Consider the following 27,439-nt stretch of genomic DNA (forward strand, 5'->3'; position numbering starts at 1 on the left):
CAAGATTGTTTTTATTTTGTCAAATTGCAGCCAAAAATCGATCATCATGTCACCAAAATAAGACCGTCGATATGTCTTGGATCACTTTCACCACCTTGTGAAGTTCATCATAAGTTATTTCATCTATAGCCTATTAAACTGCATGCTTTCACGAGTCGTACTGGGAGGACCACGAAACATATCATGGCGTGACTCCAAGTTTACTTTGATATGATGGTTATTTATCCATATTTGCGCATAAAGGAGTTTCCATCACCATGTATTGCATAATTAATTGTAACAACACAAAAATATCCCACCGTGTCTGACATATTATGTTTTTGTCGACATCTTTCCATCAGGGCTGTCGTGACCTTTTTTATCCAACATGTAAGCTGCTACATAAAAAGGTTGGATGGAAACCTGGTTACTGTAACCATCGCTCTCTCACACAACAAGTAACACGAAAGCATGATTTGGCGATGGGCTGAAGACTGTAGTCACATTCATTCGCATGATGACAGAAAAAGGTAGGTCATCCAAAGGGTATATTGAGGTGAGTGTAAATGCTGTAGGCCTATCTATATGGTGAGTATAAAAAGAGTGACGGTCAACCTCAGTCACTGTGCCTCTGCGGTGCGTGGCTACTTCAATGAATGGACAACCAGCAGCATTAGCATACTTTTGGTAGTAACTTGGACATCGTTTATAAGATTGGCACAACATTGTCCCTATTCTAAACGCTAAGCTAAAGTGCGTGTTTTGTCAGTGACAGGAAAAGCTGGACATCTTATTTTTTTACCCCCTTCGAATTGCGCGGATTTCAATGTGCATATAATTATGAATACAATTATAACTCATCTTTATTATAGGCGACTACCATACGCAGGGAATCGTTGTTCAGATTTCGAAAGGAAAAACATTTGATATTTTTCAAAATATTAGAAAAATATATATTTTTAAAGGATCTCAATGGTCATTCACATTGAACCTTGATCTTTACTTAAATTCAATATGCTTATTCTGATCATGTTTGGCAAAGATCTCTAATTTCAGCTATTGTCCCTCAACACATTTCGTTCATTTGCTAATTGTGATTCATACAAATATTAGCCCATCCCCACACAATCCGTAGCAAATGCAATGAACCACGACAAAATCGAAGTCATGTTTAGCCTCCATTGATTTGATTTCTTCACTTTGTTTGATAAATAGGCCTATAGTGAAACAAATGCGGGACAATAAGATGCGGCAATGGGCCTAGTTCAGAAGTATTCACAGCACCGCCAGGTTATTATGTTGATAAAGAAGTGGCCGAGCATCTCAAAATAGCCACATATTTGCTGTTTTAATGCGGGTCGCTACACTGGAATTCATGACCGAATATGGGTGTAAAATAAAACTTTTTCAGCCCTACTTTGAATTAAATATATTTAGAAGTTTACACCTGTTTCCACAAATACTCGTTTCATTTAATTTCCTTTTGGTAGGCCTATAGGGCATTTAAAAAACAATGATGAATAGGTAATTGCTGGAAAACGCCGACAGCTCACCTCAGCTGTGCAAACAGTTATGTGCAAGAGCAATGTTTTTCTCTTCCATAAATAGAACACTTTGCAAATTAACTTCCTAAAAGCTTCGTCCCTTCAAAAAGAAAACTTTACGCGGTATTGTGGGCCACTGGTCTCTCTCTCTCTCTCTCATGAATACCTTCAAACGTTGTAACATTATTCATACGTAGATGAGGCCTATGCCAATAATAGGCCTAATGTATCGACTATTCAGTTCTCCATTAGTCAGTACAGTATATTCCTTAAAATGTATTTTTTTAAAGTGTTTGTGGAAAATAATATTTATGTTTTATAGGCATACAATACACAGACTTCGTGTCCAAATACTTTGGTCAAACAGGCCTTCTCGGCCCTGTGTTTTAGTGACTGTTTGAAAGCATGGATAATGTCCTTATTATTCCAATCCATGACAGACGCAGCTGGATTTATTTTTTTAAGATTCAGACAGGCATTTTTGCGAGAACTGGACCATCAAACAGTATAGGTCACGCAACACACACAAAAATCACAATATTAAACGGCCATGAGTAGCCTAGACGAAATGTATGGAACCCACTGGCTATTTTGGTGACGTCGGGTCGACTATAGGCTAGTCCTACTCTAATTTAAACCAAAGAAACCAGAGACTGAGAGAACTTGGGACACTAAGTGTAAATAGCTTAACTTGGGTCTTGGTTTTGGGGTTTCTGAACCGAACAAATAGTTTCTGATGCAACAGGATAATATTGGGTTCAAGTGGCCTCATGCTTTATAGCTGATGTTAGCCGTGTTTTTTTTTTTAAATAACTACATTTAGAAGCACGGCTGCAGGCCGCAGTTGGCATGTAATTAGTTTATTTTAGTCGCTGCTTTATTCCATTTCGAAACTGAAATATCCTATTTGGTGCAGGTTGGGCTGAACGTCACCCTGTGACTTTACGTGCTGATTGGAAGCTCTATGGGCTAGACCTTTCATAATGCATAATGATGTAACTGTAATCTCACATGAACCAGTCCACATGAACCAGTCCACATGAACCAGTCCACATGAACCAGTCCACATGAACCAGTCCACATGAACCAGTCCACATGAACCAGTCCACATGAACCAGTCCACATGAACCAGTCCACATGAACCAGTCCACATGAACCAGTCCACATGAACCAGTCGCTCCGAAAAATATGCAAGTATTTTATTATTCACAGTTTACGATTCACACTGCATTTGCACATGTGGGTCCGTGTAGCCTATTGCTTATTTTTTTGTTCAAAGAGAACAATCTAGCCTTTTTGCTCACTATTCCCCCGTTCGGTTATTTATGATTAATTGAAAAAAATTGACTTGTATTGTGAAAAATGATGGCTAGCATTGCCTATAAAAGTTGCTGTGGTGCGCTTGGAGAGATGGTGCAGTCTGCTGCAAGCAGGCAGTTATTGTTCTGGCGGGGCACAGCGTTGCAGATAATGTTGGCTCTCTATTCCACAGTTTTGAGTCATGTATGTTTTATTTACCTAATGTTGCAGCATATGGATATGATAGACTAACTGACTGACTGAGTAATTGGTTTTACAGCATTTGCGTAAAAACATAGGCATTCCTTTGTTTATAATGTTTATGTGGAATGGATAGTTTAGACAAAGAAATCCTACGGGTGATATCTGAGTCATTTCACACACAGTTGCCTGTCAACTTTGACAAATTGAATGGGGAGGAGATGAGAACATGGCTTGTTGGTGGTGACATTGTCACGAGCGAACTTCCTGATGCAACAGTATGGTAACTGCGGGAAACGGTCAAGCTCACCTTTTGATCCGAGGCACTCCGAACAGTATTTTGGAGGCTATTCGATTTTACAATTCAATGCTCATTAATCCCCTTCCAAGTTGTGATCGGATATAAAAACAATATTGAGCGCATCTAAGCTTAAACTGTATTTTGTCCTCCCTACCGGAGACTCCAGGGAGCTCTCCAGCTTGCCAACCATTGGCGCATGAAACCTTCTGCCTATACGTTGATTCAGTGAGTCATCACGACGTTATAGGAAGAGTTTGGTCTGCACTTGGCGTGTCCCTGCATTTCCCGGTCCTATAGCTGGCTAGCAGCTCTCGTCTCCGCTGCGCACGGTGAGCGCCCGGTAGCCTACCTATCATACCCATGGCGGAGAGGGGTCTGCTCGCTCGTGTCTGTTGGAGTTTGGAGGGGTGCTGGTCGTTTGAGAACACGTGACCTAATCTGATCATACGATTGTGTCTAGGATTTGGAAGAAGGGGTTTTCTGGCTACATCGTGCGCTCAAGGCTCGAAGGTTTTACGCTCATAGCCTATATGTTTTTTCCCTCCACTCTCTCTCTAGCTCGCTTGTGCCACCGCTCCGCCTACCCTTTTCGCAACATTGACGCAACCTATAAATACTGGAACAAAAGAACAACTTCCTTGACTCCTGCTGAAATTGCACTTAATCGGGACACGGATCCCTGTTGTCAAGTGAAAGGAAATATTGAGACGGGGGTTTATCTGGCAGCGATTTGAGCTGTGTCATCCCACTCGAACACTGGTCTCCGAGGCGCATAGTAAGTAGAATTAACCATTCGTACTCTTTAAACTTTTTGATTTTGATGCCGGGGTTCTGTCCTAGATCTAGCCAGTTGCATCCTCCTTAATGGACTTCAATGTCGAAAATAAATGTTGATTATTCGCCATAGGGTTGTTTGCGCTTTGTTTTCCTTGGAAATTGAACACAAAGTGCCATCAGATTCATGTTGAATTTCGACCTCCTTCAATTGATGACTCTGAACTGCATTTTATTGGGAACCAATTTGCCATTAACTATTAATAAGTGAATAACACTGGTGACATTGTCTTGTTTAGGCTACTTGTGGTGTCTTGTCATCTTGCAATTTCTGACTACAGTAGCCTAATTAAAGACCCATTCTAGACACAATTCTTCAGCGTTTCTTTTAGGCTACAGAATTGGTATTCATGTATAGCGTAGCTTATATATATTTTTTGAATAAACGTCAAATCAAAGTGTTGCCCTGTAGGCAATCGTAGCGAGTAGCCGGCTTCGTGGAATATGCTACTAGCTTGATAATAAACTCAAATTCATTTATACTTGTCATTTTATTCACAACCCCATTTAAACCTTGTTCCGTGTTTTAATCCACCACTTGCGCAGGCAACCCGTTATTGTCCTATTGCTTTTGTCGCGCTGGTATTTGCAGTGTGTGAACAAAGGACTGGGGATAGTCGGCTCGGCAGAGAGCGTCAGTGGAAAGCAGGCGGGCTGTTTACAATAATAACACGATCCCGGTGACGTCACCTAACTGACAGAAGCCTCCGCCAGAGGTAAAGCCGCTTAACCATCGCCAACACTCTATACTTGGAAAGTGGTTACATCATCGAGGTACAGAAGGAGGGCGGGACTTCCGAAGGAGTTCAAGAGCTGTTCTGAGTTCAGACAGCCAAAGTGTGAGACTAATGGAGTTGTACGGTTTAAAATAGGAAACAATTTGTTTATAGTGTTGTATAGTTTTTGCAGTTCATGTTTGCTTTGAACGCTAGAGGAACAAATACTTCACATATTAAACTTGATTTGATAGCCTGTTATGGGTTTCATCTCATAGCCTTGCCTACTCCTAAAGGTATTCACCAATGAATCCAGTATTCACAACAGCCTATTGTTTGTTCTATGAAGTTGTCTGAAACATGGATGATAGCCTAATATTCACTATATTTCTATGTGTTTTGAGAAAGAGCCAAGTAGAAGTTTGTCAGGCTTCTCTCCCTTTCACCCTGGATGTGTAAAATGCAATTCGTACTCCTGGCGTTTTGCACGCTTAATGTGATAAGTGTGTGTGTCTACACAGCCACAGACTGTGGCTACTTGTGCTGCAAGACCTACGCTTGCCAAGAAAGTGATATCGTTTAGCAGGTAAAACATTTATTTTTTTCTATGTTGATAGACACACTTTAGCCATGTTTAAAAAAAAATACTAGACCATATGAATGCCTAGGGCGGATATATTTTTTTTACTAATCGCTAATTCAACTTGTTTATGAGTTATGAATATGTAAGGAAAGTGCTATTATAAAAACATTATACATCTGTGTCCACACAGTGGTATGAGTAAGAGAGAAAGAAAGGGATAGAGCGAAAGGGAGAGGAGATACACCAAGGACTAGTGTGACCAGTGCACCGGCTTTGTGCTAAAAAGGGTCAGAGGTCGATGTTGTGTTTTCAGGGTGACCTGCCAGCGACCATTAGCCATTGATGAATGTGATGTTACTCAAGTGTGCGAGTTGGCCCCCTCCCAAAGGGGAGATGCCCTAACACACCCCCTCTAACCCTACCCCACCTCCACACACACACACACACACACACACCACCCCCTGCACTGCCCTGCTGACAGGAGTACAAGGGGGCAGCTGCTACAGATGTCTTTTGGAGCGAGGGGGAGGAGCACCAGGGACACATCAATAGAGGGGCTCTGGGAGTGTCTCTTTAGAGCACTCTCTCTGGGACTCACAAAGCTGTTTGGCACCAAGATGTTTGGGACCAAGACATCTTCAGATGCAAACAAGTGCAATAGAGACAGGTTATGTTATATGCATTTATGCAGGCCTATGTATGTGTGCTCACATATGTAATAATGTTAATAATAATCTGTTCAATAAACAAACTATGTTTAGACACACTGCAGTTCACCAGTCCCTATTCAAATGTACTTTTCTTTAAAGATCTGCTCCTGATATCTGCATGCACCAGTTTAGTGCCCACACAGGCCACATGACAGTCCCCAACCAGAGCATTTTTCTGGAGTTGACTCTACTCTGTAAACAAGCTGCCTTCACATCCACACCCATCAGCTGAGCACAGCCACTCACGTCCACACTTCTCTATTTCAGAGTTTTGGGAAGTGGTCTTTCACTCTGTTTAGGACTCTTTTTTTATACTCAATCCTCTTTATTCTTAGGTTACAAAAGTGATTTTAAATTGTGTTTTTATTTGGGGTGTAGCAGGGTGAAAGGTACATCTCTGACTTTGTTCGTGGACCAGGCTGAGGTGTTAGATTCGATAATGTGACACAGATCAATCTCGGGGCATTGTCCACTAACCATGTTTACAGTCTCAGTGTAGAGCCGGGCGTGGAGAGTATTAACGGATTTCAAATAATAAACTGGTGCTGTCTATATTTGGGCGTGGGTCAAGTGTGTATTTGCTCTTTTATGTTATTTCAGCTGAACACAGGAGGGATTTCCCCTGACTGTTCTGTCCGAATCCCTATGTTGTGACGGAGAGGCAGGGAGACTTACAGTGTGACAGATTTGGCCTAAACCCTTCCATGACTAAGTTGAGGGTGGCTAGGTAAAGGACAGGTAGATTGGCCAGGTTTACAAACTGTACGATGGATGACTGGACTGAGGGAGGGTTGGACAAACAGAGGTCGAGAAACCAAAAGATGGCATTATGTCGGTTTCTCTTTTTTTAAATATACTGAACAAGAATATAAACGTAACATGGAAAGTGTTGGTACCATGTTTCATGAGCTGAAATAAAAGATCCCAGAAATGTCCCATACACACAAAAAGCTTATTTCTCTCAAATTTGTTTACATCCCTGTTAGAGAACATTTCTCCTTTGCCAAGATAATCCATCCACCTGACAGGTGTGGCATATCAAGAAGCTGACTGAACAGCATGATCATTACACAGGTGCACCTTGTGCAGGGGACAATAAAAGGCCACTTTAAAACGTGAAGTTATGTCACACAAAACAATGCCACAGAGGTCTCAAGTTTTGAGGGAGTGTACAATTGACATGCTGACTGCAGGAACGTCCACCACAGCTGTTGCCAGAGAATTTCATATTAATTTCTCTACCATAGCAGCCTCCAGAGTTGTTTTAGAGAATTTGTCAGTACGTCCAACCGGCCTCACAACCACAGACTATGTGTAACCACACCAGCCCAAGACCTCCATGTTCAGCTTCTTCACCTGCAGGATTGTCTGATACCAACTACCTGGCATGCTGGAGAAGTGTGCTCTTCATGGATGAATCCCGGTTTCAACTGTGCCGGGCAGATGGCAGACCTTCTGAAACTGTCTACCATCTGCTTGGTACAGTTGAAACCGGGATTCATCCATGAAGAGGACACTTCTCCAGCGTGCCAGTGGCCATTAAAGGTGAGCATTTGCACACTGAAGTCATTTACATTGCTGCAGTCAGGTCAAGACCCTGGTGAGGATGACAAGCACGCAGATGAGCTTCCCTGAGACGGTTTCTGACAGTTTGCGCAGAAATTCTTCGGTATGGCGTCGTGTGGGCGAGCAGTTGGCTGATGTCAATGCTGTGAACAGAGTGCCCAATGGTGGTAGGGTCATGGTATGGGCAGGCATAAGCTATGGACAACGAACATAATTGCATTTTATCTATGGCAATATGCAGAGAGATACCGTGATGAGATCCTGAGGCCCATTTTCATGCCATTCATCCACCATCATCACTTCATGTTTCAGCATGATAATCCAAGGCCCCATGTTGCAAGGATCTGTACACAATTCCTGGAAGCTGAAAATGTCCCAGTTCCTCCATGGCCTGCATACTCACCAGACCATTGAACACGTTTGGGATGCTCTGTATTGACGTGTACGACAGCGTGTTCCAGTTCCCGCCAATATCCAGCAACTTCACACAGCCATTGAAGAGGAGTGGGACAACATTCCACAGGCCACAACCAACAGCCTGATCAACTCTATGTGAAGGAGATGTCGCACTGCATGAGGTAAATGGTGATCACACCAGATACTGACTGGTTTTCTGATCCACACCCCTACTTTTTTCTTTAAAGGTAACTGTGACCAACAGGTGAATCTGTATTCCCAATCATGTGGAATCCATAGATTAGAGCATAATGGATGTATTTCAATTGACTGATTTCCTTATATGAACTGTAACTCAGTGAAATATTTGAAATTGTTGCACGTTACATTTATATCTTTGTTCAGTGTATATGCACACTACCTAGGCCTTGTCAGGGTGTGAAGCCCCTCCTTGGTGTGTGTGTGTGTGTGTGCTGTGCATAGGCCCCCATGTAATATCCAGGTTTGCAGTAGAGACTGCGAGTGTGTTGTGTGAACTCCCCTGTTGCCCACATCCCTTTATGATGCGATGTCGTCCCGTGTCTGTTTGCGGTGTGAAGGGACCCATCCTCAGTCACACTACAAAAATAAACCCTCAGAACCAAGAACACCTTGAATGAGAAGCAGCTGAGAGTGTTACGGCCAACCTGGCCATGTACGCAAGTAGTCTAACATGAAATCAAAGTATCAGGCTAAATCAGCAGCCCCAGCGTGGTCAGCTGTGTGCTTGATCGTCCGCTGTGCCTGAATTGCGCCGCCACAACCACCACACTGTGGCTCTTGTTCCCCCCCCCCCTCATTCTGTTCCAAACGTCCCCTAATGAAGAGATGCATTATGTGATTTCATTTAGGGACCCTGCGAGAGAGAGAAAAATAACAGAACCACAGAGTTGTGTGTGGTGACATGTGACTCATAAGGATCTCTCCCTCCTTAATGCAAAGCTGTGTGTGTGCTCATGTGACAGTGACACAATGCAGAACAAGCTGTGTAGTATTCCAGGGGATGGCTTGGGCTTGGGCACGGCTACTGTGTACAGTTGCTATTAGTGGGAGACCCATAGGGCTACAGCTCACATCATCTCCTAGATTTGTCATAATAAAGCTAAGAAGTGAACCTCGTTGTCTGGTCCAACTAGTTGCTTTTAACATTTTAGCAATGACAGTGAGTTTGTGTCACTCTCTTAATCTCTTGCTTTTCCCCTCTTATTTTCCGCTTGTAAGAAAGATCGTATTTAGCTGAAGTGTACTGATCCTGTAGATAACTGACAAGTTTGTGTGTGTGTGTGTGTGTGTGTGTGTGTGTGTGTGTGTGTGTGTGTGTGTGTGTGTGTGTGTGTGTGTGTGTGTGTGTGTGTGTGTGTGTGTGTGTAAACTTAGGCTAGCATTAGGGTTTTCCCTCCAGGCCATGGGGGTATTTTTGCTGGCTCATCTCTGCCTGTTTAACAACACGGAGCTCCTCCTAACTGGCTTCCTGTACAAACCAGTTTATCTGTAAACAAACATGTTTTTTTCCTCCCAGTCCCATTGTCCACACTGTACCAGAAGGCATGTACACAATGAATGCACGTGCTCTCTCTCTCTCACGCGCGCTCTCTCTCTCTCTCTCTGAGCTGTTTGTCACAAGTGCCTGTCTCTCTCTCTCTCTCTCATAGTGTATGCCTCTGTACTGAGGAAGCTTTTACTGAGAACTTACACACTTGTTTAATTATCAGGTGCAGTTAGTTTGATTTGAACATATTTATGTATTTAATAAATGGTGTATGTTCTCTGAATGTGACAGGATGGGAAAGACGCAGTGACAGAATACAAACGGAAAGTTTACCAAATTTGTTAGATTAAAGTTATAAGAAACAAGAGTTCCACTTTGTCTGTCACCACAGCTGTTTGTCACGAGTGCCTGTATAAAAAGGATTTTAAAACCAGTCACCATATTCAAAATAATGTAACATTCCCAAGCTCTCCTTCACGTATAATATATCAGGAAATTAGGCCTGGGTGTTGAGCAGAGCAGATGCTGAGTGCCCTGGGGTATTGTAGACATGGTGTGTGGGGGTGAGGTGGGGTTGTGTGTGTGTGTGGGGGGTGGGGGTGGTGGGGGGGGGGGGGGGGGGGCTTTCTGTGTTTAACTTGCTAGAGGTGCACACAGCGCTGGAGGTGATAACAGGCCCCACCCACCCCCTGTCTTGGCCTGGCCTGGCCTGGCCTGTCTGTACACGGCTGTGTGTAGTCTCAGGATCTGTTCTAATACTTAAATGCATTATTGGATGAATCCTCCATTCCCTGAGGTAGGCTGTATCACTTCAACATATAGGTGAGAGAAGGGCTAGCAGGATACCATACCCCTACATTGCTTTACTCCGATCGTGTCATGTCAGATCAGATCATTTCCTGGTTGCTGAAATTCGAATTGTTGCTTAATTTCAGTTTAAGTGACAAAACATCAAGTATAGTGTAGAGAAGCATCTGCTCTGTATAATTTTTTTTTTAAATAACCCTAAATATTGTATTTTAAGCTGTTTGAAGCTGGTGTACAAAACCAAAAGTAAAAGATGCAAAAAATAAACTTAGCTCACATAGAACAGATCTACCGCTTCTTAGACTTGCTTTCAATGAGAATGACAGATCTAACACACATGTCTATGTGAATTTGGTCAGGAAGCCCAAAAAGTTCCATGTTGTTGCTTTAAAAAGTCACTTTGTATAAAAGTGTCTGCTAAATGACTGTGTTAAACACATTATAGAGAACATAAGGTAGTGAAGAATGATGGATTAATGAACGAAAGACTGGAGAGCTGATAGCTGCGTGTTCCTTGGTTAGGCCTACTGTCTTTTTTTGCAAGCCTCTTGTTCCCCTGCTTATAGGCCTACTCTTTTGAACGTGATCTTGTACCATAATCCTCATGTGGATTGAGAGGATTTGTGTGGTATTTAATTTAACCCAGTGCCCTCTTACTTTGTGGGGAACTCCCAATAAAACTAGGCCGATCACATTTACTTCACTGTCCATGGAAGAAATATTCAATTCTGGGGTATTATACAAACCAAACAGCAATCCAGCAATCCATGTTACCATCATCATTGGTTACCACCCTATGTAGGCTATTCCTACAATTCTGCATAAGGTTATATACAATGCATTTGGAAGTATTCAGACCCCTTGACTTTTTCCAAATTTTGTTACGTTATTCTAGAATGCATTAAGTAAATGTTTTTCCTCATCAATATCACATAATATCACATTCCTCACACAATATCACATAATGACAAAGTGAAAACAGGTTTTTAGACATTTTTGCACGTTTATTAAAAACAGAAATACCTAAAATACATAACTATTCAGACCCTTTGCTATGAGACTCGAAAAAATTGAGCTCAGGTGTATCCTGTTTCCATTGCTCATCCTTGAGATGTTTCTACAACTTGATTGGAGTGGACCTGTGGTAAATTCAATTGATTGGACATGATTTGAAATGGCACACAACTGTTTATATATGGTCCCACAGTTGACAGTGCATGACAGAGCAAAAACCAAGCCATGAGGCCGAAGGAATTGTCCATAGAGCTACAAGACAGGATTGTGTCGAGGCACAGAAAAAAATCTGCAGCATTGAAGGACCCCAAGAACACAGTGGCCTCCATCATTCTTAAATAGAGGATGTTTGGAACCACCAAGACTCTTCCTAGAGCTGGCCGGCCGGGGAAACTGAGCAGGGCCTTGGTCAGGGAGGTGACCAAGAACCCGATGGTCACTCTGACAGAGCTCCAGAGTTCCTCTGTGGAGATGGGAGAACCTTCCAGAAGGACAACCATCTCTGCAGCATTCCACCAAACAGGCCTTTATGGTAGAGTGGCCAAATAGATGCCACTCCTCAGTAAAAGGCACTTGACAGCCCACTTGGAACAAATATTCTGTGGTCTGATGAAACCAAGATTGAACTCTTTGGCATGGCTGCCAAACATCACACCTGGAGGAAACCTAGCACCATCCCTACAGTGAAGCATGATGGTGGCAGCATAATGCTTTGAGGATGTTTTTCAGTGGCAGGGACTGGGAGACTAGTCAGGATCGAGGGAAAGATGAACTGAGCAAAGTACAGAGAGATCCTTGATGAAAACCTTCTCTAGAGCGCTCAGGACCTCCGACTGGGGCAAAATGTTCACCTTCCAACAGTACAATGACCCTAAGCACAGCCAGAGCCGGACTTGAACCTGATCAAACATCTCGGGAGAGACATGAGAATAGCTCTGCAGCGACACTCTCCATCTAACCTGACAGAGTTTCAGAGAATCTGCAGAGAATAACAGGAGAAACTCACCAAATGTAACAGTGCCAAGCTTGTAGCATCATACCCAAGAAGACTCGAGGCTGTAATCACTGCCAAAGGTGCTTCAACAAAATACTGGTTACAGGGTCTGAATACTTATACAAATGTGACATTACTATTATTATTTTTTTATACATTTGCAAAAATGTATAAAGGTTGCTTTGTCATTATTGGGTATCGTGTGTAGGTTTATAAGGGGGAAAAACAATTACATTTATTTTAGAATAAGGTTGTAACGTAACAAAATGTGGAAAAAGTCAAGGGGTCTGAATACTTTCCGAATGCACTGGAATAGGCCTCTCACTCACTCTTACACTCGCTCTCTCTCTCTCTCTCTCTCTCTCTCATATTTAAAAGGGGTTGTGCTTATAGAATAAGGCTATCTGACAATTTAAGTGAATAATGTATCTAAACTTATTTAGCATTGTGTGCAACATTCATTCTTATGTGAAGACTCAATAGCACTTTGAAGCCAAATTCAGTCAATTAAGATGGCATCTCATGGAGACATAACATGCGCAGTTTGAGCTACTCCAGGAAGTGACATTGCAGGCTCTCCGTGCTGCCCCCTCTCATTGAGTAACTATTGTTGAAGGCCGACCAGGGTACTACAGGCTGCCATTAGTAACTAAATGATCCTTTTAACTGCTTCTGTGTGCGATACTTTTTTTCGGTTCAAGGACATGCACCTAGTGCATTAGAAGCAATTATTGGTACTATGATTGTCTTCTAAACATTTCTTTATGTACTTATTTACAGGAAGATTGACCACGAAGATTGCCATTCCCATATTCACAATATGGGGGATCACGTTTTCTGCAAACAATGCCTGCAGCACCGCGTTCGGCCTTTCACTCCGGTGGCTTTAATGAGAGTTGGCAATCGTTCCCCCTGCTCCAACCCCCCCCCCCCCCCCCCCCCCCCATACTGAGCTGCGCTGCTGCTATGTTTAGTTGGGAAGACTGCAGGTCTTTCCCTTATCTTTCTGTTAGGCAGAAAGCTTTTGACTTTCCCTATCACCGAAATGTGCCCAAACCAGAGAAGACACAAGCCACAAGATGTGATTTCTTTAAAAGTCTACATCCATGAGCGCCACAGACTATGCCCCCCGCCATAATGTAGTCCGGCAGTTGCAGTCTCCGGAGTCTTTCATTCAAAGGAAGCTTAGAAAAAAATACATGATTTTTAGTCAAAGTGTTGCCTACTGAAAATCAATTGCATAAGCCAAAAACATCAGATTTGTCGAAACGTTTGAAAGTAGCTTGAATCCACACCCCCGTGCCTAAAATTGGGTTATTTTATCACCCGTTTGCATTGTCAGGATGGATTTCGAATAGGTAGCGTATCGTGCTCTTTTGCTGTTGACATCGAAACTGGAAAATATTCGCTTTTTTAATCTGAATTCTTATCTTTCAAACGCCTCATCTTTATTTGAGTAATACGTCTGTGTTCAAAGGGGCCATTTGTGTTCAAGTGTGACAGTATGACTATATAGGATTTTATACGTTTTAAAACGGGCTGTAAAATTTTCTTTCGCGACCTAAAGTGTTAATTTCCCCCCTCCATTGGCCATAGAAGAGAACGCTGCGTGGGCTGCAAGATCATTTGAGAGTGCATTTTGTTTCTCCTCCAATCCGATACACAGAGCTCAATCCCGAAATGCCCAATGGCGAGAAGGGGTGGCTCTAACGAATTTGAATGAAGAGAGTATCTTTCGGCGCCATTTTCGAGTGAGCTGCGTTTGCTTCAACAGCTGTGAGGAGCGGCTGCTGAGAGTAGGCGAGTCGAGCGCTGGAGCTGTCGAAAGAGAAGGAAATTATTTCCAGACACTCAAAAAAATATCACAAACATATTAAAATTATCCCGGAAAAAGAACACCGATGGATGGTGGACGAATTAAAAGAAAATAAGTAAAATAGTACGTCGTATCGCCCGGTGGAGACGTTAGATGGTTAGCTAGTGGATGCTAGCGAGAAGAAAGGGGTGTCTGACTTGGCTACCTTGAGAAATGCAACATTTAGAAATACATTTGCGACAAATTAGTGGACCTTTCTAAAAAATTATTTAAAAATTGAGAAATTATTTCAGGGTCAAGTGAGTGGAGTATGACCGGTGGAATGTGGATTTGTTACAGTTATAGTCCGTTTTTCTTACGTTCAGTTTGAGCGGGAGGCGCTGAACGGGCTGTCGGCGCGGCTGTCAACATGCACGGCAAGCTGTGGCTTTATCGCTCCCTTTTGAAGACGATACAATGATTTACATTAAGGGTTGTAAGGCTGAGGACACCGTTTCATATGTTATCCACTTTTTTCTATTTTTGAGGAATTTAAGTATAAGTAGTCGCTTACCTACTAATTTGATAATGTTTTCTAGTTAACGTTAGTGGATTCGCCTGATGGAAAGCTTTTCACAACCTCTCATGGTAAGTGTGTGTGTTGATTGCTGTTCGAACTAACAAGAGAACATTTATTAGCCTGCCACCAAATCGACAATTCTACCAGCTTGTGATACGTCTATTTGCTCATTGATTGTCTCGTTTGTTTTGACATCCCGATGTTTTTAGTCTAATGAATAACTAGCTACGTTGTGTAGGTAGTCTAATTGCAAAACTGGCAACTGTTCGGACAGACAGTCGTTTAATGTATCTTGACTTAACATCTTAGTTAGCGACCAAAATAAAAATCAGCTGGCCTAGTTAGCACTTTCATTCTTATGAATGAGATGGTGTTTGCTCAGTCAGTCGTTACAATGTGGCGCTCGCCTGTGTGATTGCAACATACGGTTTAACTTGTACCAAACTACTGTCTACTGTAGCCAGTACGTGAGTTAAGACAATTAAAATGTACAAGCGGTGTTGTCAATGCTGCGTGAATGTCTGATACAATGCAATGTTTCAGCCTTGATTGACTTGCACTAGGTAGCCAGAATATTAATCGCATTGAATAATAATAGTATGCTATAATGTAACGTTTGTTACCAGAGTGAGTCCTTTACTGCAGTTTAAACTACCAATTCATTTACTGGTGCGCTTTATTCCGTGGCGGGGGAGGCGGCTTGCTGACACTAGACCGATGCAATATGGTAGGCTCTAATACGAGTCATACTATTTTCGTCCTGTCGTTCACTGTACTGAAATCGTGGCGCTGTGTAAAACTTTATCCAACTAGAAGAAAGCGTGTCGTATTGTTAGGTCTGCTCAACAAGGAAATTATATTATTTCCCCACGTAATATACACTTCAGTTATTTTAGTCCTGCCCCACCATGGCCTTTAGCTACTACAACTCTTCATACAGAATAACCCATTTATTTCAGTTTACTTTTTAATCCCGAGCTCCTTTCCACCAAGCAATTATAGTCATCTGATTATGTTTTGTAGCCTACCAAACTACTCAGAACTCCCCCTTCCTTGTCGACAAAACTAAAAGTGGCGACTGGTCTGCTGCAGTAGGGGTCAAATGTCTTAATTGATGTAAAGGTTTCTACTCTTGTCATGTGATGTCAAAATGGGGTTAACAAGAATTAAAACTTGGGCCAGTTTCCACGTCTCTTGGTCCCAAGCACATTGCATTTAGACAAAGTCTCCCCTTGAGAACTCTACCTACTCTAGAGTTGAGGCTTTTCTAATTGTATTAATTCGAAATTGAATATGACCTACTCTTGCCATTTATTTTTCTCAAGGAATTTCCCCCCCAAAAACAGAAGGTTTGATTGCTTTTATTTTCTAATATTTTTGATTTGGTGCAACCTTGTCCCTGGGTTGTCTAAACTGCTCACGACTTCTACAGCATAACCAAATATCTATTGAAATGGCTCCTGTTGAATCCAAGGCGTGTATTAAGTGACATAGCCTGACTCGTATGTACAGGGAGATATCAATTATACTTGAACTTAAGACAAAATGTCTATTGTTACTAGCTACCATTGTAGCAGAACAGAGATGATAGAGATGTATTTGATTTTTGTATCAATTAGGCCACCCTACTATGGTCAGTTAAAGCAGATGGGAGTTAGTTTTAAACCCTGGGCTTAGACAGGAGTAGTTCTAATATAATTTTGTTCCTGTGATCTCTGCTAAACCTAGCATGAGGGAAAACCCCTCAAAACCACATTGTGGAGGTGGTAATGCATGAAGCTTTTTTCTGTTTTTTATTTATTTTTTACAAGCCCAATATGGAGCATATGAAGTTCTCACGTTGTCATTCTATAAGAAAAGGCATCAGAATTTGAAAAGATAACTTTTGGGTTTGTAGAATGCACCATGTGTAATACACTTTACTGTTTTGAGTGATATCAAGTGAACATTTTCCCCCAATGTTGATTATTGGTATGTTTGTGTTGACTTAAACTGGCAAGTGCAGACTGGTGTCAAGTATTCATTTGCCCAGTTTAACGCGGTTCTCCAGAGAGAAAGGGGAAAAAGAGACCCTCCAATGCAACATGAGTGTAGTTGTGAGTGTCATATGCAGCCCATATCATGCTCACTACGGTAGTTTTGTCTTGCAAATTTTTATCAAGAAGTGATACTGAAGTTAGCAGTGCAGCATTTGCAGGAAGTAGACACAGTGGCATAGGAAACATTTTTAATTATCTGCATCAACATAAAATGTAGGCTAATGGATATTTTTGGATGTGAAATATTGGTGCTAGCTATATCATTGCTGAGAAAAGGGATATATCTGACCAAGTGTTAGTCAGGTGAGCCCGGTAGTGAAACACAAGTGTTTGTGTAGTTCTAGAACGTTAATGACATTTGGTGACTCATCATTCTGTATTCTCAGGCCCCTCTGGCAAAATGGGCTCCCACCCCCATTTCCTGGTGGAGTTGTGCCTCCTCTGCTCTCCCGGCCTGCTCACACGTGTGATAACCGGTCTGTAGAGAACCACCCCATGCAGCACAAACTCTGTAGTATTTAAATTCACCATGATGCGAGCAGGTTTTTGCAGGTTTTGTTGGTTATTTTCAAGGACACTGTCGTGGAGTGTGGTTCCACAACTATGCCATGTCTAAGGCAGGCCATAAAGAGGCAATAGTGGTGCTTCCCTCATAAAAAAAGGATACTACTTCACAAGTCCTGATAGTTTTTACTCTTAACTGGTTCACTGTGGGGAATCCATGTTTGAAATTATTTGTTGAGTATTATGGTATTATGTCAAATGTAGTATTGATATGTTCTCCCCACAAAAATGGCTGCTGTTGATGTCACAAGTGCTTATATAATGTAGAGCGTATTAAGTTGCTTCTGTCATGCATACATTTTTCCTGACTTGTTTTGCATTGGCGTCAGTCTTTGCATAGGCCACATTGCATCCTAGTGTCACATTTGCACACGGCAGATTATTACACCTGCCCCTTCTACTAAAGGACGATTCCTGTAGTGTAGACCTACTAAAAACTATATCTCGGGTTGGTGTGATGGGCAAATATATTAGTCTTACATTTTTTATGCTTGTATATCAGTGAGGGCTTTGAAAGATGTTGGTGACGTTTGTGCAGTTCTTATTTAGTGTGTGTATATCTATATATCACACACAGTCCCTTCGGATAGTAGTCACACCCCTAGACTTTTTACACATTTTGTTGTTAGACTGAATTTAAAATGGCTGAAATTGAGATTCACTGGCCTATAGACAATACCCTATGTCAAAGTGGAATTATGTTTACAAATTAATTAAATGAAAAGCTGAAGTGTCTTGTGTCAAGTATTCTACCCCTTTTATGGGAAGCCTCTAAGTTCAGGAGTAAAAATGTGCTTAAGTTTCATGGACTCACTCCGTGTGCGATAATAGTGTTAAACATAAAAAAAAATGTATGACTACCTCATCTCTACCCCACGCACAATTATATGTAAGGTCCCTCAGTCGAGTAGTGAATTTCAAACACGGATTCAACCACAAAGACCAGGGATGTTTTACAATGCATCACAAAGAACGGCGGCTATTAGTAGATGGGTTATAAATAAATAAATAAAAAACAGACATTGAATATCCCTTTGAGCATGGTGACATTAATTACACTTGGTATCGATACACCCAGTCACTACAAAGATAATGTCCCTCCTAACGTAGTTGCCAGAGAGGAAGAAAACTGCTCAGGGTTTTCACCATGAGGCCAATGGTGAATTAACCTTTTAGTTTAATGGCTGTGATGGAAGAAATCGGAGGATGGATCACCAACATTGTAGTTTTTCAACAATACTAACCTAATTGACAGAGTGAAAATAAACCCTGTACGGAATAAAAATGTTCCTAAACATTCATCCTGTTTGAAATTGGGGACTAAATTGCGGCAAAGAAATTAATTGAATGTCCGGAATACAAAACGCTGTTAGGGGCAAATCAACACAAGTCTTGAGTACCACTTCATATTTTCAAGCATGGTGGTGGCTGCATCATGTTATGGTGAAACTTAATCCTAGAGGGAAAACCTGGTTCAGTCTGCTTTCCACCAGAAACTGGGAGATGTATTCACCTTTCAACAGGACAATCACCTAAAACGTGGCCAAATTGACACTGGGTTTGGTTATCAATAAGATGGTGAATGTTCCTGAGTGGCCAAGTTAGATTTTAAAATAGATGTAATTCAAAACTAAGGCAGAACCTGAAAATGGTTGTCTAGTGATGATCAACAACCAATTTGACAGCTTGAATAATTTTTTGTTTAAGAATAATGGGCTAATGTTGCACAACTCAAACTCACAGCTGTAGTCGCTGCCAAAGGTGCTTCTGAAAAGTATTCACTTGGGTGTGTATTTCATTTTCAATAAATGTGCAAACATTTCTAAAGAACATGTTTTCACTTTATGGGGTATTGTGTGTGTGTGTGTGTGTGTGTGTGTGTGTAGATGGGTGAGGAGGAAACATTGAATACATTTTGAATTCAGACTAACACAACAATGTAGAATAAGTCAAGGGGTATGAATACTTTCTGAAGGCTGTGTGTGGGGATATATGTGCAATGGAAAACCTTTTATAGCCCAGTAAATATTGCTCAGTCTGTATGGACAACAATGTGTTGTGGGTCACTAATGCTGTAATTCTATGGCTTTGCTGTGCGGACACCTTATGGTGGTTGTATGGATGTGCTAGACTGCTGATATGTCTAAATGCAGTATTTAATGTATTAGTGATGCCGATAACATCACTCATTACATTTTAACTAATGCTGTCTGGTTGCACCATTTTTTAAATCCTCCACAATAATTTTGACTCCATCCTATTGAAACACATGGTGTATTTTACAAGTCAATTCAGGCTTGACTTAAGGGAAGCTACTGGTAAACATGGCTGCCCCAGTTACAAATACTCATACTTACAGAATATTATGTAGTAACATTTGAAAATATGGTTGTCCTTTTCTAGCTTCAGCCTTCCAGTTAGGCTTTTCACTGTTTCTTTTTTACACTGGTTGTAGTCAAACGGTTGCAAGCGGTCCTTGAGCTTAATTGTCTAAAAATATATAATTCATATTGTTTGTGTATGGGTGCCAGTCCACACAACTGTAAGATGACTATGGGATATAGTCACTCTCTTTAAGCCACATCAAATGAAATGGAGTATCTTATCAGTCAAGTCAACCGCGTGGGGGAGATGTGAGAATGTAACCGTAGTGGCACTCTGCTGGGCCTCTTTTCCTCTGGGTTTGGGGATGTTTCATGATGTCCCCACTCCACCGGCCCCCAGCATCACAAAGGGGCATAGCCCTCTTTACACGTCACGAACGGGAACTGTGGATAAAAAAAATAAAAAAAATTGGATCAATGTGTCTAATATTGTAGTTATATTTTGGGGCCCTATGCTAAACCTAGCTTGTGGGATGGGGAGGGAGAGACTGTCATAGGACTCAAATTAGTGGGAATGCATCGCAGAACAGCTTAACTGTAAGTTTAGACACTTGTCAGAATGGAGAGTGAGTTTTGGCCCAAGCGTGTTGATGGGGTGCACTGTGTACGTGTGAGAGTGCTTTGGATACACTGGGGGTGTGTCTCTTAAATCCACACACCCCTCTTTTCCTCTTTCTCTCACACACCCCTCTCTCTTCCTCTTTCTCTCACACACACTGAGCATGGATCCTAATCTCCCTCACTGCTAGTTCTCTGGCCTGCTCCTCTCATGGAGGGATGACTCATGTTGATTACTAATGCGACAGGCGTTGGTTTGGTGTCAGTGTTTATGGCCGGGTGAGGGTTGTTTCTCTGTCATTTCTCTGTGGGTCCGGTGCCGAGGAGGCGTCGGTCGGGACGTAGCTCTGAAATGGCCGGCGTCACACTGCTTCTGCTTTGTCTACTTCCTGTTGATGGCTTTTCTGGCCCTGCTGTGGGGAGATGGAGCAGCTCTATTGAAGTGGTGAGTAGTCAAGAGAAACACCTAGTTCTAGTGTTTTGGTAGTTAACCAAGTTTTGTGTACAATGTACATGTGTTTGGTTTACCGTACAGGCAGGGCAGTTGTGAGCCTGGGATTTTCTACAGTTCTACACTGGGATGTTTGCTATGTGAGGGGATGGGTGTGTGGGGCATGCTTTTTCTCCAGACGCATGCTGGTCATGGGAATAGTTGTATGGGAAGCCCTCTCCCTAACCTTGACTGGATGTCTCCCCCCCAGTTTACTATACATGCATCTGGACTGGTATGTAGAGTTGAGATAAGGCTGGTTGTGTTAAGCTTTTCAATTGGGTTTTAGGTTTTCCACATACAACCGGGTTTGAATTTTGTTTACACCTCTCCTCTTCTGCATTATCAGATGGTTGGCCTGCCAGGCTTTTTTTTTCTCATCCCTAGTGTTCTCAGTCCTCAACATTAATTGACTTGAAAATATATTGTGTAGTGTTTTCCAGTTGATCTTTTTCCTTTATTTTCTCTAGTGCTGTGTTGGAGTGAGAAGGGCCCTACTGTAACAGACCCGCCTGACCGTGAATGGGGAGATTGCACACTGGGCTGATAGATTGGTGCTCGAAGTTCACTCGCAAGTCTCCATTAGTGGAGTCGCGTGAAATGAACAAACTGTGTAGGCTTGGTTTGTGAGTGTGTACCTTCTCTGACATTGGTGTTGTGCAGAGGGAACCCCAGTCAGTCATTTAGCTAGCTCTGCGGTCACTCTGCCTGCCTTGTGCTCTACTGGGCATGTGTTGTGTGTTGGACAAGTGGGAACGGACTGCTGGAGTTTTTGCAGGATTAACACCCACAACTGCATGACTGGTGTTTCTATGGCTCAGAAGGGTTCCTATTTATAGATGTCAGGCCTGGTGTAAATTACTATAAACAATAAACTGAACCTCTACCTCCCTGCCTGCACACACCCCTGTCCAAAACAGTTACCTCTGGCTAGTTACTCACCACATTAAACTCTACTATTTTAGGGTGAAATTAACTCTCTAAAATACATGAATACACCCAAACCAAGTGTGGAATGGTCAGCTTTAAGTCCCTAACCATTCTAGATGAATGCTGAGAATTGTGATTTTGGTTTAATGTGACTGGATTTTGGTAGTTGGGTTCTGTTAATAGTGATTATATTCTGTTCAATTTATTGTAATGATTTTATGAAAAATGCAGTGTCGTGTGTGTGTGTGTGTGTGTGTGTGGGAGAGGGATAGTAAGAAATGTGTTTGTAGGTTGTGTGTCATTGAAGTATAATTCAAATGTAGGCCTATATTATATTTTAGAAAGTGATTGCCATCTTTAAAAAGTCAAACATTCTTAGATAATGGACAAGAACATGCCTCCATACACAAGTACCCAGTTCTTCCAACTTCAGTCTAGTTACACCATGTAGTTACACCATGTCATGGTGTAACTAGACTAAAGTTGGAAGTACATCTGGGTTATTGTGTATGGAGGGATGTCCTTGAAAATAAAGCCATAGCAAAGGAAATTGACCGATTTTTTTATTTTTTTTATTTTTTATGTTGAGTTTGACTTTTAAAAATAATATAGATTTATCTAGTGTGCCATTTTAGATGTATGTGAAGTTGCATGTGACTGCTTTCAAAACTAAAATCCTTTCCCAGAATGTAATATCAGGCATGTATAACTTGTCCAGTTATTTGAAATGTTTTTGCATGTTTGGTACTAGTTGCTGTCTAAACTGAATTATGATGTAACTGCTTTTTATACTCGACAGCATTGTGCATACAATCCTCATAACCTACTTAAAATAATCAAAGAAATTAGAACTTTTCCCTCAACTAAAGTCTGGATGTATCAACTCTTATCAAATTAATTATTTAAATGATAATCATTCTCCCATTGAATAACAATAAAACAACATTTTAACATTTACATAAAACAATTGTCAATACAGTTTAGAAACTTCTTAGAAATGTACAGACTTGTGTTACAAATGAGGCTAAACTAAATTTGCTCTTGACAAGAGAAGGGTTTGTGATGGGGGGGGTCTAGAGCGTCCTGCCCCTGTGGAAGGGGGTCACTCGACCTTTGCCCCCAGAGTCAGGTCACTCTGAGTTGCTTATTCAGGGTGCGAGCCATAGGAACTGGTTAAAAGGCTGAGGAACAGAGGCGACAATGGGAGAGAGCAGGGAAAGGTTAAAGCCATAATGGTGTGTGTGTGTGGATATTGGGTTGTAGTGACAACTGGTCAAGGCTCCTCTTGGCCCACTGATGCAGTCTGAGGCCTCATTCAATCACCTGGTTCGTGAGTTAATTTATGATTTTTCATGAAGAGAGACCCAGAGAGGGAATGTCTCAAGGAGTGGGATTGGTGTGTGGAGTGCACAAGTGTATTATTTTTCTTTCTTTAGATCAAATCGGGTTAGATTTATTTTTCAATCAACCAGGAGAGCGGGAATGCCATTTAATTAGAAAAATATGACATGCCTGACGTGATTACATTTCAACTGAAATTAAGTAAGTCTGTATACTGTAGTTGCTGGTATGGAAAGTGGGTAAAGTGGTACAGATAGTTTAATTCTTTATTACGATGTACATGAGTCTGAAGCATTAATATTACTCAGGCAATAATTAACACTTCTCGTGTTTATTTATATAGTGACCAGAATACACCTTTGCTACCGCAGATCTTCAATAGAAAATGTCTGGATTTTCACTTTTAATTAGTGTTCTAGATAAACCACTATAAAACTTGGACCTTATATTTCTAGTTTTTCTTGTCAGCGTCATGAAATATAGGCCAGTTGTAATTGAGGCCCCCATTTCAAAACCTCTTTTTAAAAAGGGGACATATTTAAGTGACCTATCTAGAAGTCATTTGTGGTTTGCTTTGCTGCACATTTAGTTGTCAGTGGCTATTTAACTAATTCTCTGAGAGAATTTGTATTCAGTATGAGGGAAACGGAAATCTATTAATCATTAGTTTCCTTGCGTCTCTTTTGACCCACCTTGTCCAAATTAATATTTGTGCCTCAGAGAGGGAGAGTGTGTGTGTGTATTTGTATCCCTCGCTCACACTCTGTCCTGGTTAAGTACTTTCTGTTCTATGAACACTTAGCAGAACACAGTGGAGCAGGCATGATCTCTTTTAACCCAAAAGTACTCCGCCACAGAACACCTGGGATACTGCCATCAATGATCAACACTATCCCCTGGGCATGTAGATTTTGTGTATCATACTTCCCGTGGAGTCTTGTACAGGTGAAAAGGCTTCAAGTTGAGGCTCACCAAAATCTTAACTGAAATGGTAAAAAATATGAAATACTGAAAAGATTGTGTTAGGAGGCCATAGGACGCAACGATCTGAAGCCTATCAGCTGTTTAGTACAATTTCACCTTTTTGGGGGGTAAATGACTAACTAAAGATATTATTTCTCATATGGTGTAACTTGAGTGAAAATTAAATCCTGTGAGAAAATCCTAGGCCAAATGTCTTTTTAGCTAACTGGCAGTGCTGCTGTTAATTTAGAAGTTGTAGTGTAATTAAACTGTAAGATGCCAAATGTGTTTGTGTTCACTTCTCTGCTCCCACCCTGTAATACCAGGGCCCATCTCCCGACACAGCACTGTTAACACTGGGTTATTTCCTTATGCACCCACAGTTGCCCAAGATGGCGTCATTGTTTGTTAATCATTATAAACACCCGCTTAGAGAATAGAAAAACCACACATTATTCTCTCATTTCTGATGTGTTTTCCAAATGCTTTATTTTAAGGTCTGACAAGGTCCAGTTGTAATTCATGGTGATGGACTTCATATCCTTGGATTTTGGATGCCTCTGTTGTACACATAGATAGATGTGTGGTCATTTTTCACACACAACCCAGTCCCCTTCTAATAAGTTACACCAATCATTTATGAAGATGCTATCGCTGGCTGGCCAGGGGGGAGTGGATCATCAACTAATTAATGGTCTTCCAGACGTCCCTTTTTTTCTGTTGGTGACATTGATCAGAGTTGTTGAATTGTGCCATAGTGCATTAGTGATATTACCAGAGTGGTTATCAGACCTGATCAAATCAGCGGAAGCAGGCGATATTTGGAAACTAGGGTAACCATAATTGTGCCTATGATGCTAGTTAATACCACACCATAACTGGTGTATCACATTATAAACCCTGTTTGTCTGTTTGCTGCTCTACTTTTCAATAGGTTCCCCTTTGACCAGATGGAAGTTGAAGGATGTTTCATTCAAACAGCAGTCAACCATATTTTTTTTGCCCCCAGTATAATAAATGTGACTTAGCAGAGTTGGGGACTAGTCTGTCAAGTGACTTGGACATTGACATTGTGACTTAGATATTTATGGCCCTTTGTCATGCTGTGGTTCAGTCTAATAGTACTTATGTTCTACTTATCTTAGGGGATATAGTGAGTAATGAATTTTCATTCTTGAACTGACTGATTACATTCAAAATGGGCATTTTCTAGAGGTATAGCAATTACCAGATTTGTATTGTTGAATAATTGAGATGTACATGTCTGAGCTGTAATATTTGTAATTTTGGAAACAAAATGCTGTATGCAGATAAATGATATTTCCTCTAACCCAAGCCTTGGGGCCAGATTTATAAACGTGGCACTATAGTTTAGCTAAGTGAAACTGGCCTGATGTGCGATTTGAAAGTGAAGTGATTGAAACTGCATCACCCCTTCAATTTAGCTGATTCAGTCTCAACCTGTCATAATACACAAACACATGATCTGTTGTAGAAGAGAGAAAAAGTACAACCTCAGTACTTTGCCTTTTTTTTATTTAGCTGATTATTTACCCCCATTCTCTTCTCTGTGCTTTTCAGATGGGTTGAGAGTCCTGGAGTTCCTTTCAGACACTGATAGGCCATCTGGATGCTGCTTTCGGGTGATTCCTCACAACTTGAGAAATTATTATTATTTTAATTTCCACAATGTAATCCATATAATGTTCCTTTGGAGGAAGTATTGTTGGCATATATTTGAAAGTTTGTATCTAAAAGCATATTTGAGAAATAATCGATCCGTGTTTGCCTACCCAGACACCATAACTGTTGCTCTATATGGGGCACAAACATAATCTTCAAGTTATTTAAAACCTCATTGTGTGCTCTAAAATGAGAAACATTTACATAATTAAATCTATTAGGATTTTGAAAAGTATGAAAATTCTAAATTTCTCATTGTGTTTTATGGACTGTTTTACTGACACAGAAGGAAAGAGTGGGATCTCTGGGACTTTTTTTTGTTAGTTATGACCAAATCTATGTGGGGTATGTAGAACTTCATTCTCCTATTGCCAGTACATTGTACTGTACTGGACGCTACTCTGCTGTTCTGTACTGGCAATAGAAAGAATGGAGTTCTACATACCCCACATATATTTGGTCATAACTAACAAAAAAAAATCCCAGAGATCCCACTCTGTAACCGTCTGTCAGTAAAATATGAGAAATTGAAGTCTCTATATTTGTGATACTTTTCAAAATATGAAATGTACATTGAAATCTTGCATAATGAAATGTTTTACTCATTTTAGTGGAAACAATAAGGTTTCAAATGACAAGATGCAGTTTGTACCCCATATAGATCAACAGTTATGGTATCTTGGTATCTCCTGGGTAGGGCTGAAATGTAAAATATGTTAACTTGAAATAATTATTTCTCAAATATGCTTTTAGATACAAATTTCAAATATGTCAACAATACTTCATCCAAAGGACCATTTTATGGATAAAATTGTGACAATCCCCCCCAAAATCCCTTTTGTTCTAGTTTCATGTGGAATTACTGTTTCTTTCTCCGAAGTGTGAGGGGGAGAGAGTGAGCCAGAGGATGAGGGTATGCAGGAGAGGGAGTTGGAGAGGATGTGTGTGTGTATGCAGGGAGTGAGAGGTGTGTGTGTGTGTGTGTGTGTGTAAGGGAGAGAATCAGATGATGAGAGATGGAGCTGGTTGTGGTGGTGCTGTAGCAGCACAGAATGGTTTGTGGGTTACACAGAGATGCAGGCCGTACTGTGCTGCCGCAGTAACGCCTGGACAGACAGCATCTGTGGAACTACCCGGAAGAGTGTGTGTGGGAGAGTGTGTGTGTGGGATCCGACTGCCTCATCACTGGCTGCCTTGCTGTAGCAGCACGTAAATATTGGAGTTAAAACTACTGCTGAAGCCTCCAGTATTGAACGTGCTGCTGAAGCAAAGCTGACCGCTTACCACCGTTAACTTACGGCGAGTCTGCATGCATCAGTCCCTCTACTGCGCATCGCAGGAGAACGGTGCACAGGAGAAGACACCGAATGGAGAGGGACGCTGTGTGTCGTCATCTTTATGACGGGTACATAATTATTAGGTTAAGCAGTTGTTTCTGTCCATTTAACTTTTTTTACATGTATGTTGTATTTTATAGTTCATTTTTGGGGGGTTATGTTCATATATTTGTATATACATTAACATTTTCTTTGCACATTAAATCATGCAAACAAGGAATAATTTAGACTGGCCCATGTTTTGTTTTTTTTGTATTGAAAGGCATTTGTATTGCATTCTCTAATAAATGTTTTTGAAATGAT

General features: G+C 41.2%; 1 long non-coding RNA gene across 1 annotated transcript; it reads left to right on the top strand.

The window, feature by feature from the left end:
* The first annotated feature begins 3,638 nt into the window (after positions 1 to 3,638).
* Positions 3,639 to 27,439, top strand: LOC118936580. The gene is made up of 2 exons (XR_005038772.1): positions 3,639 to 4,099; positions 25,698 to 27,439. It is a non-coding gene; the product is annotated as an uncharacterized LOC118936580 (long non-coding RNA).

The sequence above is a fragment of the Oncorhynchus mykiss genome, chromosome 22 (genome assembly GCF_013265735.2).
Source record: "Oncorhynchus mykiss isolate Arlee chromosome 22, USDA_OmykA_1.1, whole genome shotgun sequence".
In the NCBI taxonomy this organism is placed as follows: domain Eukaryota; kingdom Metazoa; phylum Chordata; class Actinopteri; order Salmoniformes; family Salmonidae; genus Oncorhynchus; species Oncorhynchus mykiss.